General features: G+C 34.8%; 1 long non-coding RNA gene and 2 other non-coding genes across 3 annotated transcripts; all 3 read left to right on the forward strand.

The window, feature by feature from the left end:
- The first annotated feature begins 2,620 nt into the window (after positions 1-2,620).
- On the forward strand, positions 2,621-3,376 carry LOC113331034. Its single transcript, XR_003350649.1, has 3 exons — positions 2,621-2,718; positions 2,876-2,945; positions 3,201-3,376. It is a non-coding gene; the product is annotated as an uncharacterized LOC113331034 (long non-coding RNA).
- A 1,114-nt stretch (positions 3,377-4,490) lies between these two features.
- Positions 4,491-4,581, forward strand: LOC113331101. Its single transcript, XR_003350700.1, has one exon. It is a non-coding gene; the product is annotated as a small nucleolar RNA Z101 (small nucleolar RNA).
- Positions 4,582-5,900: 1,319 nt separating this feature from the next.
- TRNAQ-UUG lies at positions 5,901-5,980 on the forward strand. Its single transcript is given in 2 exon segments — positions 5,901-5,937; positions 5,945-5,980. It is a non-coding gene; the product is annotated as a tRNA-Gln (tRNA).
- The last annotated feature ends 12,927 nt before the right edge of the window (positions 5,981-18,907 follow it).

Here is an 18,907-nt window from a genome sequence, read left to right on the forward strand (position 1 = left end):
GATCTACCAACTTCTCCAAACCCTAAATCTGGTAGCACCACCCATCTCCAATTCCAGTATGTTTATCAGCTTTTATCTCCAAACTCTTCTTCTTGGGATATTAATATTTTGAGAGATATTTTCGAAGATAACATAGTTAACCACATCCTAAACATTCCTATTCATGATAGTCAGGATGACAGACTAGTTTGACTATTAGAGAAAAATGGCTCATTTTCTGTTAAATCTACTTATCGCAAGTTGTTTGAAGAAGAGAATGGTTCTGAGTTTGTAGGTGAGAGAATGGTCAAAATCTATAAATCGTTATGGAATCTACCACTTCTTCCCAGGATCAAACATTTTCTGAGGAAAGCTATATCCAATCTGTTGTCTACAAGAGATATTCTCAGTCAGAAAGCACCAGGAATTGTTAATATATGTCCGTATTGTGAATGTAATCAAGAGACACCGGCACATGTCCTTAGAGACTGCAACACTCCTCGTATGGTCTGGTCTGCAATTCTTGGTTGGTCGGATAATGGTAATAATCCTATGGAGGATTGGATTGGTTCTTGGTTTGATGATATTTTTCTCAAAAAAATCACAGTAGTGGAGTTACGCAAAAGATCCATAACTGCATGGTGCTTATGGACAACTCGATGCGATAAGATTTTTGAAAACAGTGAAGTTCATCCAAACAAGTTGATCCAGAAGTGCAAGAGCTATATAGAAGACCACACAACAAAATGGAACAAACTTGTTCTTAGTAATTATAGATGTTGTCGTAGTTCTTCTAACTGGATTCCACCTTCTTCTGACGTTGTTACCATTAATTGTGATGGATCGTTCTTAAATTCAGTGGGTGGTATAGGTCTAATCATTTGAAACTATGCAGGTACCCAGCAGTCAGCCAAATGCACCAACCTAGAGGACATTAGAAGCACGAAGGAGGCGGAATGCAAGGGATTGTGGGAAGCCGTTAAATGGGCACATTCACTCAAGATAGAGAAGGTGCAGTTTGAACTGGATGCTAAGACAGTAGTTGATGCAGCAATGAAGAATTCTCCTATTGACTAGCGCTTGCTTAATATGATTAAAGACATTCGTATCTTTTTTAGTAGAAATACCTCTTGGAAATGTTATTACATTCCAAAGGAAATGAATAAAGTAGCAGACATTCTCTCTAGACTAGCTAGAGTTAAAGAAATTTCTTGTACTTGGACGAGTTATGGTCCACCTTAAATCAGCACTCAACTGCTTACAGACAGTAATCATTCTTGTAACTGATTCCCTTTCAATGAATTGATTTTTTGCTTCAAAAAAAGAAATTTTTATAATAAAAACCTCCGAAAAAATAACCAACACTTATATACCTGTGGATTTGACATAATCTGTGGACATTGGTTTGATCAAGATTCGCCCAAACATGAGGTATGGGAAATTGAAATTTAGTTGGTACAACACTACTAGAAATATTTCTTGCTTGTTGATATATAATTCTTGAGTGGGAAAATCTATGGAGGAATTTTGCAATTCCTGATAAACGACGGAATTGAAAACCCAAACCCATGTCTGCTTCACTATGAATTGAGGGGATGAACAGAATGCCGTGCCGCTAACAACACAAACCTAGAATGCTTTATTCATTCTAGTCGGTTAGTATGGGTGTAAAATTTCAGAATGACTTATAAAAGCAGAAAAGTCGACTTTTTGTGAAGCAAAAAATCTGGACTTCTGACTTCTGCTTCTAACTTCTGCTTCTGGAGAAGCACTTCTGACTTCTACTTCAAAATCCAAACAGTAATCAGTACAGTGAACCATAAGTAGGGCTGCACAAGACCCACCCACGATACCCAAACCCACCCGTACCCGCTAAATCCGTGGGTTTTTAATCCATACCCGCCCGTTGTGGGTGCGGGGTTGGTTATGAAAAAAAAAAACCGTTGTCTGTGGGTGCGAGATTGGTTTAAGCTAATACCCGCTCATACCCGTCCAAAAAACCCGCAGATTATATACCATTAGATAAAACTAATCCTAGTCGTCCATTATGAAACCCTAATACTAGTAGATAGGATAACTGATAACCCTCATTCACTTTCTACACTCTTCTCTCTGTTCGGCCTCTCCTCTTCTTCCTCCTCAGTTCTTCTTCTTCACCTACGAACGACAATTACCAGAAATCTTCACCAGAAATCGACAACAACAACTTCGAATCTTCACCAGAAATCGACAACAATCGAAAAATCAACAGATTCAACACTTAATCTTCATCTGTGAACTTCCTAGATATGAATATTTTGGTTTTTTTTTTTTTTCCTCACTTAATCAAGGAGAATAGAAGTTACTCTAAATACTTGAATATAAAGCGGGTTTAAACCCGTTTAAACCCATACCCGCCCAACCCGTAGCGGGCGGGTAACAAACCCGCCCGCTGTTTATGGGTGCGGGGTTGGTTATGAAAAAAAAAAACCCGCAGTCTGTGGGTGCGAGGTTGGTTTTAGCTTATACCCGCCCATACCCGCCCATGTGCAGCCCTACCATAAGTGTTTCATATTCAACATGGAAGAGAAGAAAAACTCAATTCACATCACCATCAAGTGTGCCTCCATTATATTCTTCTACCTGGACTCTTGGTTCTCACCTCAATGCGGTTTATGTTTCCTTTATGCGCTCTGTGTTTGCAGGAAATTTAGGAGGAAAAGTTGAATTTCAAAGAATATGACAGGAAATAAGAAGAAGGTAAATATGTGGAAACCCTGGAGTTTTTAATTTGTAAGCTCTTTCTTTTGTTTTTTTGCTTCTTTTGATTGATTGAAATCAAATTGGGTTTAAATTCCTTCGTTTCAGTTCTCTTTTTATGAATTTCTGATAATGGGTTCTTTGGTTCTTCTTCTAGGAAGCCAGATGGATGATGTCTGTGCTGTGGAATTTGTATAGAGCTTTGGTCATCTGAAGGTGATCTCTAGGTCGGGTATAATTCCAATTATTTACGGTTACACAGTTTATGAACTGAAAGTTCATCTTGCAAACGTAGTTATTGAATCAGTAAATTGAAAGTTGATTTTGTTTGGTTTATTCTTCTCACTCTAGAAACTTTAGTCAGAAAAGTTTGGGCAAGCTTTCTATTGGTATGAAGCTGTAAAATGTAATCATATTAATCTAGGGTTTCTATTGATTTTAGTGGCCAGATTTTTGCTTACTATGATTCTGAATCTTTTCAGGCTGATATCGAAGTTAAATGTTGTTCAGGAAGTTTAGAAAATGCAGAATCATTTAATCCTTTGTGGATTAATATTACTTAATAGCTTTGGGATGGGAAATATGCTGTGTTCAAGGTGGCATTGGACCATTTGGATTGTTAACTTTATCTTAGGGTTTTCAAAGCTCAAGGTAAGCCTGCTGTGCTTATGTGTTTTGGTGGTATCAGGTGCGTTACATTTATTTTTTTTAGTTACAGAAGCCATAGAGCAGGAGCAAATGTCTGTTGTATATTTAACAGAGAAGCGGAGTATTGCCTGTGTGACAATCTTTCTTTTTTTTTAATGTTGTTCTTACTTCCTTATTAAGTTCTGAATTTAGTGTTTTTGTTCTTGATAGGTATATGGAAACCGTATGATCAGAGGATGAGGATATTGCAATAAGTTTATGAATGAACATAAACTGAAATCCATTTGCATTTCAAATTGCATCCCACATTACAAGTAAGTTCCTACACTTTGGAGTTGCATATTTTAAGAAATTGAGTACTTGGCAGTTTAAGAACGTATAAATAAACTTTTTGATTATTATAATGAGTTGGAAAATGATTATCAATGCCATAGATAACTTTTTGGTTATTATAAATTAAATAAACTTCGTTTACACTTTGTATGCCAAATTCAAAAACGTATAAATAGTTTGTCAATATTTTTCTCTAAAATCCCTGGAGTTTCTTTATAGGAACACAACGGGACCTTACCCGTCGACGTAAACAAAATTTCTTATTGTTTTATTTCAGGTGTTGTGCTCTGGTGATATGGATTTGGCTGAATAAACAAAATCAAGAGTGGCATTATGGCCCACAAGGATATGGTGCTCACGATGCGTATTTGCACAAGAGTAGAAATGAGTCGGAATCCTTGGCTGAAAAACAGGTTCACATGCACAACAATATTGCAAAGTATTGTTAGTGGTGTTAGGTATCTTCTATGAATTCACACTGCCAGACGGTTCTTGCATGTTTTTGGTCATGTCAGGATATTGCCAATGTTAATCATATTAACTCTAAGCTCATGTTATTCATTCAAAAATGGCTCTTGCCTTTATGATAATGTGTCTTCTGAGTTGCTCTACCTCATGTATCCATCCTTGCATTTCATTGACTCTGCACCTCAGCTGTCAGACACGTCCTTCAAGCGAGGTCAGTTTGTACACCTCTATTGTTATTTACACTAATTTTCTTTACTTTTTGCATAGTTTTTATTAGCTTTTTTTGAATGATAGTTGTGGTTTTCTTTAACTGTTGAGTGTGACGGGCGCAAATAAGGAAATTCTATTGGTAAATAGGTAATGTACGTCTGAATGCATCATCGATGTTAACACCTTGGAGACCTGATGCCCTAAAGAAATCATTCGTTTTCGTTACTGTTTTCCCTCCTTTTTTTTCAGTATTGGAAATAAATAATGAGGAGATCATCAACTTATTCTCCTTAATTTCCTTTTTTATTTTAGTTTTTAGGAAGCATCACCTTCATCTCTCGTATCAGCTCAGATCAAGAGACACCGAGGCTGCCATAGCAATTTAAGCCACCCATTCTAACAGACCGGTTATTATTTACATATTCACTTGTGTAAGGCTTTTTATTTTGGAGATGTTAACCTATTAGATTAGGTAAATTCCTTATGTGTTTGGTCGTCAAACTGATGGCATGAATGTATTAGCCCTAGGAACGCCAGTATCTATTATGATCTGAACTTTGCGAGTATGTACAACGAACCCATGAAGGATCTTACAAGGCTTCCATAACCGAGCAAATCGGTTCATGTTTTAGCAAATGTTTGTGACACACTTCTTCAACTTGAACCAAAATTTGCAACTGAAATTGGAAACAAAGTTGATATATTAGTATGAATAACTGATTTGGGTTTTTTATTTCTTTGCAGGAGCATCAAGTTCCTTCTCAGGGAATTTCAAATTTAAACCTAACAAATTGGCCTTAATTATTCTCCATTTATCGTTACTTATGTGCTCAATGGTTGAAGTAGGTGAAGCAATCCAATAGCAAGCTGCCGTTATAGTGGAGATATCTCAATCGGATGATGGTATTCAACCATGGACTAATCCCTGGAAGGAGCATATGTTTTGCATTTCCTTCGTCGTTGACGTTGTCTTACCAAAATTATACTATATTATATGCAGGTAATTTTATATCTTCGGGAAGCAAAATTATCTCTCAATAGCCAAGGTATGCCAAATTGCTTTAAGTATGGTTGATTGGTATAGTTAACTCTAGATCTATGAACAAATGACTTTTCCTTTGCATCTCTTAGATATGAGAATCCAGTTTCTCCTTAAATACTTACTTTTTGTATTAAATATGTTCAGCTTCCTAGACCATCCAGAAAGCCATGTCATTTCCATAGTTGTAATGGATCGAAATTCCAATGATGGTATGAATAGTGTTGTCTTTTAACACGATTTTGATGCAGATAGTGAACGCAGAACTAATTTTTCTAAATGAAATTGCCAAGTGTTCGGTTCCTTTGGTTGTTGGATAAGTTTATTTTGATGCTAGACTGATTTTCTAATGTTGAATATTTAAGTCATAATGAATTCAATTTTTGTTCCGTGAAGATACTACAATATAGTAACCCAATATGATATACGATTATGAATCTCATCGCTCTACCAGAGCTCATTCAGTTTCCATGTATTACCATTTGCCATCTTAGCTCAGCTGGAAGAGCGCATGGGTTTGAACTTTGAACCATGCGGTCGTGGGTTCGATTCCCACAGATGGCGGAGAGACCCTATAGTTGTACGCACTTTAGGGTGCAGCTACTCTAACATGGTTCTTCCTGCGGTACCAACTCTTATTACTTATCACATTCATCACATCCACTGAGGTTGTTCATCATTTATGGTAGTTTTATTTCTTTTATCAGGCCACTTATACTTCTTATATTGAAGTGGAGTTCTTATCCAATTAAGCCGTCTTGGATTGTTTTCAGAGGTACTCAACGTTTAATATTTTTTTTTCCTTTACAGGTAAAAATTTCACTGGTGGGTTCTCAGAGACCGTGGGCATGGGTGGCCATGGTCACGAGGAACCTAACAACTAGCAGAAATTTTGCATGTTCTATGTCTAATAGCTGAACATTACTTTTTTTGGGATTTTTTGCCAGGTCTTCAGGATATAACCGAGTGAAAGCTTCTACTAAACTGTTTCTGCAATAAGTGAATGATTAACCTTACCTGGGAATTAAGATTCATGCATGGACATAGTGTGCTGTGGTGGTCATAGGTAGTATTTGTCATAATTACAGTTAGGAGAACTTTACTCGCAGGTACTATCTGTTTCTATGTTAAGTCTACATGTATCTAGCCTATGCTGCTTTCGGGTATTTGGTTGTTTGTTGATAAGAGCTTTTAGTTAATGGTAATTGTTGTGTATATATGTTTCACGTATACAATACTGCACAGGACAAAACTTAAATTCAAAATTGACGCGGTAGTCTCTTGGTTGGGGATTTTTAAAAACAATTCAAATATCTAGCCTGACTTAATATTAAGATTGATATTGTAGTTTCCCGTCAAAACTTACAATGACTAAACAGCCCTAGCTCCACTCAACTGCTTGCATGAAATATGATATTGGCTGCTGTTTAAGGCGCTGCAGTTTATTTTACTAGTGCAAAACACAGATTCAGTGAGATAAATATCCACGAGATACATAAAAATCACAGGTTTAGGGATAGTGAGCTGATTGTCCATGCCAGTACGTAAAAGTCACGGGCTCAATGATCTTAAGTGTCGTCATCTTTTTATAATTACTGATGTGTTTCATGTTCACTGATGGTTAAGGGTCACATTTTGGTTCAAATCCTCTTGGAACATATTTATTTCTTGGACTTCTATTTTAAGGATTTTCATAGGTTTTATGCTTTTTTGTCTCTGTGGTTTTACATTGTTTTGATTTGTTTGGTTTCTAAAACAGTGAAGTTAGTCTGAAAACTTATAATCTTTGAAGGGATTTTTGAAATTTTTAGGTTTGTTTTAATTTTTTAGGTTTGAATTTTTGAATCATATACAAATTCTTATATCTCGATTATAAGATAGTTTGTTCAGATTCTAAAATGCAACAAAATAAGCATTATGTTGCATAACCATTGGGTAAATTGATCCTCCTCAGTAAGCTAAGCACCTTAGGAGCAGTGTATTGACTGATACTTTATCCATATCAATGGTCCATAGTTATATATGTAACAGACAAGGAAGTGAGTCGACACAGCTCATTAGTGTCTTCATTATTGCATATCCCTTAGGTATTATAAACCTCTTCAGTAAGTTGAGCATCTTAGGATCGTTGCATTAAAGCTTACAACCCCTAGCTACCATTATCAAAGTAATGGTCTCTGACTGTTACCCTGTAACAGGAATAGACTATGGGGTAGTGAAATTATACTTGATACTTTTATATGTTTTTATCTAGAACCTGATACGGATACCTTAGTTAAGCCATGTGTAAGTTCTTTTGTACATTTCAAGTAAACTGAATAGCTGTAATGTTCAAAATCACTGTATACTTTAACATGTTTACATTTGAAGTGGATGCTGGCGTAATTTTTTCCATATGAAAGAGATGTTACGAGGAACCCTTCTTGACCTGTTCTTATTTTTGTTGTTTAGGCTGTATTTCGTAAGGTTGTTGCTTGCTTTCACACCAATTGGTAGATCCTTGCAAGACTAGAGCAGTGAGTATGACAGACATCAATCCATATTTATTATTGTAATTGTACGTTGTTGTGATCCTATGAAAATTCTACAGTATAATAACCCGAAATACATGGTCATGAATCTGATCGCTTTGCCATTCCTCATGTGTTGCCAGTCCCACTAGCTATCTTAGCTCAGTCGGAAGAGCGCATGGGTTTGAACCTATGGTTATACATATTTTGGTGCAGCTAAGCTTACTTGGTTCTTTGTGCGTTACCAATACTTATTACTTATCACCCTTTTACTGAAGTGGACTTCAGTGGAAATTAATATGTTTACAGATAGCTAGCTGAGGTAGTTCATCCTCTTTGCAGATCCAGCTGTGGTAGTCTTATTCCTTCTCATCAGACCCCCTACACTTTATTTACATGGTTATAAATTGTTCATTTTATCTATTAAGTTCCATGGGTGCTTCATTATACGTCTAAGGTTTGAATTGAGGCATTTTGGATTGTTTCTAGATGTACTCAAATGATAATATTTTTTCCCTCACAGGTAGAAATGTCAACGGTGGGTGTGGGTTCTCAGAGACAGGTGGACACGGTCATCAGAACCCTACAAGCAACAGAATATGCTTTAAAGCTAACATCCCTTTTCTTGGTAGTTTTTGCAGGGTGTAGAGTGTATAGCCGAGTGAGTTTTTGCAGGGTGCAGAGTGTATAGCCGAGTGTAAGTTTCTTGAACTGTATGCCAATCGCAACTTATAATGTCTCTCGCAAGTGGGACGTGCCGCAACTTATAGAATCAATGTTTATGGAGCGGGGTGTACAGGTATGCAAGTACTCCCTTATTCAAAATAATAGGCAGGTTTGTGTGTAAATTTTTATTTTGAAACCGAGGTAGTAAGGTATTAGCAGACTTGCCTACTCTTACCTACTCTTAGAAAGTTAAGTTTGGTGCACTCTAACAGAACATACATGAATTTATGGGGTAATTTGCGTTATCTCCCCTGCAGAAGATCATAATTTGAGTTACCTTCCCTACAAAACAAATATTAGTAAAACCTCCTCTCGTCACTTTTTCCATCCAAACCCGGTTAGCTGAGTCAGCTGCTTCGTACAGCTGGATGCTCTTAGGGGAGGTAACTCAAATTATGATCTTCTCCAGGGGAGGTAACTCAAATTATGATCTTCTCAGCTAACCGGGTTTGGATGGAAAAAGTGACGAGAGGAGGTTTTACTAATATTTGTTGTGTAGGGGAGGTAACTCAAATTATGATCTTCTCCGGGGAGGTAACGCAAATTAACCCTTTCTCTAGCGATAAATAATCTTTGGTTTCCTTAAACACTTTATGCTTTCCAGGCTTTATTTCATCGATCGCTAACCATAAATTTAACCTACCTGTTAGCGATAAAGGCATTTTATACCAATTTTAGTGAACCACATATATGATTACCTATTTCTTACTCGATCACTAGCCTTAAAGTTGATCTACCTATTTCTTAGTCTAAAAACTACACCTCATTGGTTATTTTCATCAGACCTGTGTTTAGTTTCCTAAGGAACTACATGTAAAACTGCCAATTTCTAGCTGAAACTAAAATTTTGCACGTAATTTACTTAGTTAAGGTTCTATCGGTATTCTACAGGTCCTTATAGGTATGTATTTTTCCAGAATTTGTACTGCCTCGCCACAACCATGGTACCAAACCTAAAATGGAAAAAGATTATTCAAGGAAATTTGTTTAGGGACTATCCATGAGTAGCAGATGTCATGTAGTTTTTGCAGCTTAGTTTTTAAATCTATCAGTGGTGTATACGTCATGGAAATTTAACCTACATATGGTGCATTTTCCTAGATAATTAATGTCTTTTGTGAGAAGGATTTAGCTACAGACACTCCTACTAATGGTCATGCCTTGAATTACATGTTCATGTAAGTTAGCGAAGGAACAGGGGAACAGTCTTGGGTATCTGATCAAAGCCTGAGAAACAAATATACTTGAGCAATGATACAGTGGAACAGAAAGCGCCCGAGGTAATTACCGATATTGATGTCTGAGCATACGATGGCAGTTCTACGAAGAAGATAGAAAAAGGAAGAAGATAGAACGAAGCAGTACAAGTTTGGATATCGATAGAAAAGGGAAAAGATAGAGCAAAACACGTACAAGCTTGGATTTGGAGTGATACCATTCTTGGAGAAAGCTAAGATATTAATTGATGAAATGTTTTTGGAGGAACTTGAAATAATAGTTGAGCAAAATCGTACTTCTGTATAGAAAGAATATGGGGATGGTTTCGTTCTTACTAAAAGATGGTAGAAGATTGGGATGGTTTGGATCTTACGAAAAGATGTTGGAAGAAAATGCTGCTAAGATGGTAGAAGATTGGGATGGTTTGGATCTTACGAAAAGATGTTGGAAGAAAATGCTGCTAAGAAGGTGAAAGGAAGAAATTTTTATTGATACGGTCATGACTCTACTGATTTTTCCCCGTAGGAAATATTAGTAATGAAATGACTGTCTTTTTCCTGGGTTGTCATATACGGTCGGTGTTTGTGGATGACCACATTTCTTGTGGGGGCCCACACAGATCACCACAATAGAACACATATAAGCTGATGTGTCACTTCCATGGGGATGATTATCCCTTAGTAATGCTCATCCCCTTATAGTACCTCACAAAAATATATATATATATACTAGATTTTGCGTCCGTGCTACGCACCGGGTAGACCCGAACCATTTATCATCATTTTTTTACTTTCAATCATATTTTTGGTTTGGTCTGATTTGTCTTCGCCTCGTCCCCTTGTGCATTTTTATTTGGTGTGGCTCGGTTTAGCCTTGCCCCGTCCCAATGCATGCTTGGCTCCGCTTCGCCTCGTCCCGTCTTGATGCATTCTTATAATTTTTGATTTAGTGTGACTCGGCTTCGCCTCGCCACGTCCCGCTATATACTTATGATTTTTGATTTGGTGTAGCTCGGCTACGCCTCGCCCGTCCCGATATATTTTTTGATTTGTGCCCACGCATTTCAATATGAGGAATTCTAATATTTTCCCTAGGTCTCGTTTTTCTTCTTTAATTTTTACCACGATATAAATCTAACTTTGCGGAATATAGTTCTTCCACGGATAATCAATAGTCTAAGAAAAGGTGATGTGTATGTATGTGGGCTAAAAAAGGTTGAGATCGAGCGGAATAATGGACGGCAGAGATTATATCTCCGCCCGGGTAACCTTGGCTCTTAATAACCATAAGAAAAAAAATCCTCGACCTTGGCCAGGACCCAAATCTAACCACCAACCAAAAACTGACGTCCGACATAATCCCATCTTAACTGGATTTCCTAATCGGAACAAATTCCTTCGAAAAGTTTAAGCAATTAATGAGATTTTCTTTTTTTTTTTTTGGTAAACAAGCAATTAAGAGTTGAAGATCAAATTTTTTTTGAAAAGGTGACTTGAATCCCAAACCACTATGGCATAAATATTGTTCCATATATGGCATAACTACTGTTCATATCCTTTAATTATATATGATTTTTTCAGTGATCTTTCTTCAGAAACAAATTACCATACTGACTTGCGTGGATCATAGATAACATGGAGAATTTCGAGCGTGCGACAAACATCGCAACTGAAGCAGTCAAAACTCGGAGAGCCAAAATAATAAACATATGAGATGTACCTCGACAATGCTGTATGTTGTTAAGTCTTTTAGTCGTTGTTTCCGTAAACAATTCATGAAGAGGGAAAACAAATTCACGCGGTTATCTCAAAAAACAATATCAGAGGCACAAGCAAAAGCTAGAAGTCTAGATTGCATAGTCATCGTAATTCTGTTTTTTCAATTTCAGGGGCAACTACATACCAGTTCCAAGAAATTTGAGACTCCAGTTAACCAATTACGGAGAGGCTATGTTGGGACACCAACACCAATTAGGACAATTTAGTTATTTTAAGTAGTAGTATATATTGCCTTATTCGCTAGTAACTTAGGAGTCAAGTTGAGTTATCTATATATTCATAGTTTGTTCTAAGTTTAAGCAATCAATCAATCAATTAATACAAAACTCAGTTCTTTATTTGTTCTTTTTATTTGTAAATTCTATTTTAGGGTTCTTGTATAGTTGTTTGGGTTTAGAACCCTAACATCTGTCATCAGAGCAGGTTCGGTTATTCCCAAAATTCCGCATTTTTTTCTTCTATATCATGAAGTTTCCGACTTTTGATGGAGTTGATCCTGAAGGATGGATCATTCAAGCTGATCAATATTTCAGCTTACATGGTACAACAAGTACTAAAATACTAAAGGTTATTGCTAATCTTAAAGGTGATGGCATTGATTTGTATGAATCGGTAAAACAGTTTATTACTAAGCTAACATGGAAGAATTTTGTTCAGAACTTCGTTCTCGATTCGGATCTCACAAGCATACGGGCTCATGTATATTGTTGCTCGTCTTAGAGATATTCTTACTCAACATAAAAGAATCCAAGCTACCAACTCCGCTGGAAGAACTCTTATTCGAGCAAGGAGAAACCTATGATGACGCCAAAAAGATTGCTGAAAAAAATATTGCTGAGAAGAACGTCGAACACATTACTGAGAAGTTAGAATCCGTTAATTCAACAACTGTTCCAGTTCAAAGAGGATCTGAGGTTACAAAAGCTACGATTCAGGAGATAGCAGATATCAGTCAAGACTCTTCCATTATATCAACAAAAGCACATGATGAACATTTCGATTATGATTTGATCATTCCTTCATTATTCGTTAATGAAAAGATGAATTTGTTGAAGGGTGCGAGATCTCGATTGAAAGCTGTTGCAAAAACTGATGTTATTGGCTTCACCACGATAAGTCTGATAAAAAAATGATAATGTGAATGATTTTGGTGGGAAGAACGACATCATGTTGAGTGAGGAGGGTTATAAGAAACTTCAATAAGCTTTGAAAAGCTTAAATTTAATAATACTCCGTAGCAATGGGATCTACAAGCTAGGAGATTCGATAAACAATGATAATAACAAATCCCTGCAATAGGGAAGATCAACTTTGAATGTTCTCTAAAAAGCATTGAAAACTCTAAAAAACCCTGAAAACTCTAAAAAGCCCTAAAATATCTAAAGAGCTCTGAAAAACTCTAAAAAGCACTAAAAAAACTTTAAGTTAATTATATTTCGTAGCACTAGTATCTACTATCCAGGGGATTCGCTAAAGCCAACTAAAAGTAACTTAATTCTTTATAATGAATGATACTAACAAAATTCCATACAATAATGAAGATTATATTTGGATGTTTTCTAAAAACCTTAAAAATACTAAAGAGCCCTGAAAGAGCTCTGAGAAACTCTAAAAAGCTTAGGAAGACTCCAATAAGCTTTGAAAAGCTTAAATTTAATAATACTCCATAGCACTGGGATCTACAAGCTAGGAGATTCGATAAAGAATGATAATAACAAATCCCTGCAATAGTGAAGATCAACTTTGAATGTTCTCTAAAAAGCGTTGAAAACTCTAAAAAGCCCTGAAAACTCTAAAAAGCCCTAAAATATCTAAAGAGCTCTGAAAAGCTCTAAAAAGCTATGAAAAGCTTTAAGTTAATTGTATTTCGTAGCACTAGTATCTACTATCCAGGGGATTCGTTAAAGCCAACTGAAAGTAACTTAATTCTTTATAATGAATGATACTACCAAAATTCCCTACAATAATGAAGATTATCTTTGGATATTTCCTAAAAACCCTAAAAACATTAAAGAGCCCTGAAAGAGATCTAAGAAACTCTAAAAAGCTCAGGAAGACTCCAATAAACTATAAAAAGCTTAAATTTAATAATAGTCAATAGCACTGGGATCTACAAGCTAGGAGATTCGTTAAAGAATGATAATAACAAATCCTTACAATAGTGAAGATCAACTTTGAATGTTCTCTAAAAAGCGTTGAAAACTCTAAAAAACCTTGAAATCTCTAAAAAGCCCTAAAATATCTAAAGTGCTCTGGAAAATCTAAAGAGCTCTGAAAAACTCTAAAAAACTCTGAAAAAGCTTTAAGTTAGTTATATTTCGTAGCCAGGGGATTCGTAAAAGCCAACTGAAAGTAACTTAATTCTTTATAATGAATGATACTAATAAAATTCCCTATAATAATGAAGATTATCTTTGGATATTTCCTAAAAACCTTAAAAACACTAAAGAGCCCTGAAAGAGCTCTGAGAAACTCTAAAAAGCTCAGGAAGACTCCAATAAACTTTAAAAAGCTTAAATTTAATAATACTCTGTAGCACTGGGATCTACAAGCTATGAGATTCGATAAAGAATGATGATAACTAATCCCTACAATAGTGAAGATCAACTTTGAATGTTCGCTAAAAATCTTTGAAAACTCTAAAAACCCTGAAAACTCTAAAAATCCCTTAAACATCTAAAAGAACTCTGAAAATTCTAAAGATCTCTGAAAAGCTCTAAAAAGCTCTGGAAAAGCTTTAAGTTAATTATATTTCGTAGCACTAGTATCTACTATCCAGGGGATTCCTTAAAGCCAACTAAAAGTAACTTAATTCTTTATAATAAATGATACTAACAAAATTCCCTACAATAATGAAGATTATCTTTGGATGTTTCCTAAAAACCTAAAAACACTAAAGGGCCATGAAAGAGCTCTGAGAAACTCTAAAAAGCTCAGGTAGACTCCAATAAGCTTTGAAAAGCTTAAATTTAATAATACTCCGTAGCAATGGGATCTACAAGCTAGGAGATTCGATAAAGAATGATAATAACATTTCCCTGCAATAGTGAAGATCAACTTTGAATGTCCTCTAAAAAGTGTTGAATACTCTAAAAAAGCTTGAAAACTCTAAAAAGCCCTAAAATACCTAAAGAGCTCTGAAAAACTCTAAAAAGCTCTGAAAAAGCTTTAAGTTAGTTATATTTCGTAGCACTAGTATCTACTAACCAGGGGATTCGTTAAATCCAACTAGAGTAACTTAATTCTTTATAATGAATGATACTAAAAAAATTCCCTACAATAATGAAGATTATCTTTGGATGTTTCTTAAAAACCTAAAAACACTAGTGAGCCCTGAAAGAGATCTGAGAAACTCTAAAAATCTCAGGTAGACTCCAATAAGCTTTGAAAATCTTAAATTTAATAATACTTGGTAACAATGGGATCTACAAGCTAGGAGATTCGATAAAGAATGATAATAACAAATCCCTGCAATAGTGAAGATCAACTTTGAATGTTCTCTAAAAAGCGTTGAATACTCTAAAAAAGCTTGAAAACTCTAAAAAGACCTAAAATATCTAAAGAGCTCTGAAAAACTCTAAAAAGCTCTGAAAAAGCTTTAAGTTAATTATATTTCGTAGCACTAGTATCGACTAACCAGGGGATTCGTTAAAGCCAACTAAAAGTAACTTAATTCTTTATAATGAATGATACTAAAAACATTCCCTACAAGAATGAAGATTATCTTTGGATGTTTCTTAAAAACCTAAAAACACTAAAGAGCCCTGAAAGAGCTCTGAGAAACTCTAAAAATCACAGGTAGACTCCAATAAGCTTTGAAAAGCTTAAATTTAATAATACTCCGTAGCAATGTGATCTACAAGCTAGGAGATTCGATAAAGAATGATAATAACAAATCCCTGCAATAGGGAAGATCAACTTTGAATGTGCACTAAAAAGCGTTGAAAACTCTAAAAAGCCCTAAAATATCTAAAGAGCTCTGAAAAACTCTAAAAAGCCCTGAAAAAACTTTAAGTTAATTATATTTCGTAGCACTAGTATCTACTATCCAGGGGATTCGCTAAAGCCAACGAAAAGTAACTTAATTCTTTATAATGAATGATACAAACAAAATTCCATACAATAATGAAGATTATATTTGGATGTTTTCTAATAACCTTAAAAATACTAAAGAGCCCTGAAAGAGCTCTGAGAAACTCTAAAAAGCTCAGGAAGACTCCAATAAGCTTTGAAAAGCTTAAATTTAATAATACTCCATAGCACTGGGATCTACAAGCTAGGAGATTCGATAAAGAATGGTAATAAAAAATCCCTGCAATAGTGAAGATCAACTTTGAAGGTTCTCTAAAAAGCGTTGAAAACTCTAAAAATCCCTTAAAATTCTAAAAAGCCCTAAAATATCTAAAGAGCTCTGAAAAGCTCTAAAAAGCGATGAAAAGCTTTAAGTTAATTATATTTCGTAGCACTAGAATCTACTTTCCAGGGGATTCGTTAAAGCCAACTAAAGGTACTTAATTCTTTATAATGAATGATATTAACAAAATTCCCTACAATAATGAAGATTATCTTTGGATATTTCCTAAAAACCTTTAAAACATTAAAGAGCCCTGAAAGAGATCTGAGAAACTCTAGAAAGCTCAAGAATTCAAAAAAAATATAAAAAGCTTAAATTTAATAATAGTCAATAGCACTGGGATCTACAAGCTAGGAGATTCGTTAAAGAATGATAATAATAAATCCTTACAATAGTGAAGATCAACTTTGAATGTTCTCTAAAAAGCGTTGAAAACTGTAAAAAACCTTGAAATCTCTAGAAAGCCCTAAAATATCTAAAGTGCTCTGGAAAATCTAAAGAGCTCTGAAAAACTCTAAAAAGCTCTGAAAAAGCTTTAAGTTAGTTATATTTCGTAGCACTAGTATCTACTAGCCAGGGGATTCGTAAAAGCCAACTGAAAGTAACTTAATTCTTTATAATGAATGATACTAACAAAATTCCCTATAATAATGAAGATTATCTTTGGATATTTCCTAAAAACCTTAAAAACACTAAAGAGCCCTCAAAGAGCTCTGAGGAACTCTAAAAAGCTCAGTAAGACTCCAATAAACTTTAAAAAGCTTAAATTTAATAATACTCTGTAGCACTGGGATCTACAAGCTATGAGATTCGATAAAGAATGATGATAACTAATCCCTACCATAGTGAAGATCAACTTTGAATGTTCGCTAAAAAGCTTTGAAAACTCTGAAAACCCTGAAAACTCTAAAAAGCCCTTAAACATCTAAAAGAGCTCTGAAAAATCTAAAGATCTCTGAAAAACTCTAAAAAGCTCTAGAAAAGCTTTAAATTTATTATATTTCGTAGCACTAGTATCTACTATCCAGGGGATTCCTTAAAGCCAACTAAAAGTAACTTAATTCTTTATAATAAATGATACTAACAAAATTCCCTACAATAATGAAGATTATCTTTGGATGTTTCCTAAGAACCTAAAAACACTAAAGGGCCATGAAAGAACTCTGAGAAACTCTAAAAAGCTCAGGTAGACTCCAATAAGCTTTGAAAAGCTTAAATTTAATAATACTCCATAGCAATGGGATCTACAAGCTAGGAGATTCGATAAATAATGATAATAACAAATCCCTGCAATAGTGAAGATCAACTTTGAATGTTCCCTAAAAAGCGTTGAATACTCTAAAAAAGCTTGAAAACTCTAAAAAGCCCTAAAATATCTAAAGAGCTCTGAAAAACTCTACAAAGCTCTGAAAAAGCTTTAAGTTAGTTATATTTCGTAGCACTAGTATCTACTAACCAGGAGATTCGTTAAATCCAACTAAAAGTAACTTAATTCTTTATAATGAATGATACTAAAAAAATTCCCAACAATAATGAAGATTATCTTTGGATGTTTCTTAAAAACCTAAAAACACTAAAGAGCCCTGAAAGAGCTCCGAGAAACTCTAAAAAGCTCAGGTAGACTCCAATAAGCTTTGAAAAGCTTAAATTTAATAATACTCCGTAGCAATGGGTTCTACAAGCTAGCAGATTCGATAAAGAATGATAATAACAAATCCGTGCAACAGTGAAGATCAACTTTGAATGTTCTCTAAAAAGCGTTGAATACTCTAAAAAAGCTTGAAAACTCTAAAAATACCTAAAATATCTAAAGAGCTCTGAAAAACTCTAAAAGCTCTGAAAAAACTTTAAGTTAGTTATAGCAAACTAAAAGTAACTTAATTCTTTATAGTGAATGATACTAACAAAATTTCATACAATAATGAAGATTATATTTGAATGTTTTCTATAAACCTTAAAAATACTAAAGAGCCCTGAAAGAGCTCTGAGAAACTCTAAAAAGCTCAGGAAGACTCCAATAAGCTTTGAAAAGATTAAATTTAATAATACTCCATAGCACTGGGATCTACAAGCTAGGAGATTCGATAAAGAATGATAATAACAAATCCCTGCAATGGTGAAGATCAACTTTGAATGTTCTCTAAAAAGCGTTGAAAACTCTAAAAAGCCCTAAAAACTCTAAAAAGCCCTAAAATATCTAAAGAGCTCTGAAAAACTCTAAAAAGCTATGTAAAGCTTTAAGTTAATTACATTTCGTAGCACTAGTATCTACTTTCCAGGGGATTCGTTAAAGCCAACTGAAAGTAACTTAATTCTTTATAATGAATGATACTAAAAAAATTCCCTAGTAATGAAGATTATCTTTGGATGTTTCTTAAAAACCTAAAAACACTAATGAGCCCTGAAAGAGCTCTGAGAAACTCTAAAAAGCTCAGGTAGACTCCAATAAGCTTTGAAAAGATTAAATTTAATAATACTCCGTAGCAATGGGATCTACAAGCTAGGAGATTCGATAAAGAATGATAATAAAAAATTCCTGCAATAGTGAAGATCAACTTTGAATGTTCTCTAAAAAGCGCTGAATACTCTAAAAAAGCTTGAAAACTCTAAAAAGCCCTAAAATATCTAAAGAGCTCTGAAAAACTCTAAAAAGCTCTGGAAAAGCTTTAAGTTAGTTATATTTCGTAGCACCAGTATCTACTAACCAGGGGATTCGTTAAAGCCAACTAAAAGTAACTTAATTCTTTATAATGAATGATACTAAAAATATTCCCTACAAGAATGAAGATTATCTTTGGATGTTTCTTAGGAACCTAAAAACACTAAATAGCCCTGAAAGAGCTCTGAGAAACTCTAAAAAGCTCAGGTAGACTCCAATAATCTTTGAAAAGCTTAAATTTAATAA

The sequence above is a fragment of the Papaver somniferum genome, unplaced genomic scaffold (genome assembly GCF_003573695.1).
Source record: "Papaver somniferum cultivar HN1 unplaced genomic scaffold, ASM357369v1 unplaced-scaffold_123, whole genome shotgun sequence".
Lineage (NCBI taxonomy): Eukaryota > Viridiplantae > Streptophyta > Magnoliopsida > Ranunculales > Papaveraceae > Papaver > Papaver somniferum.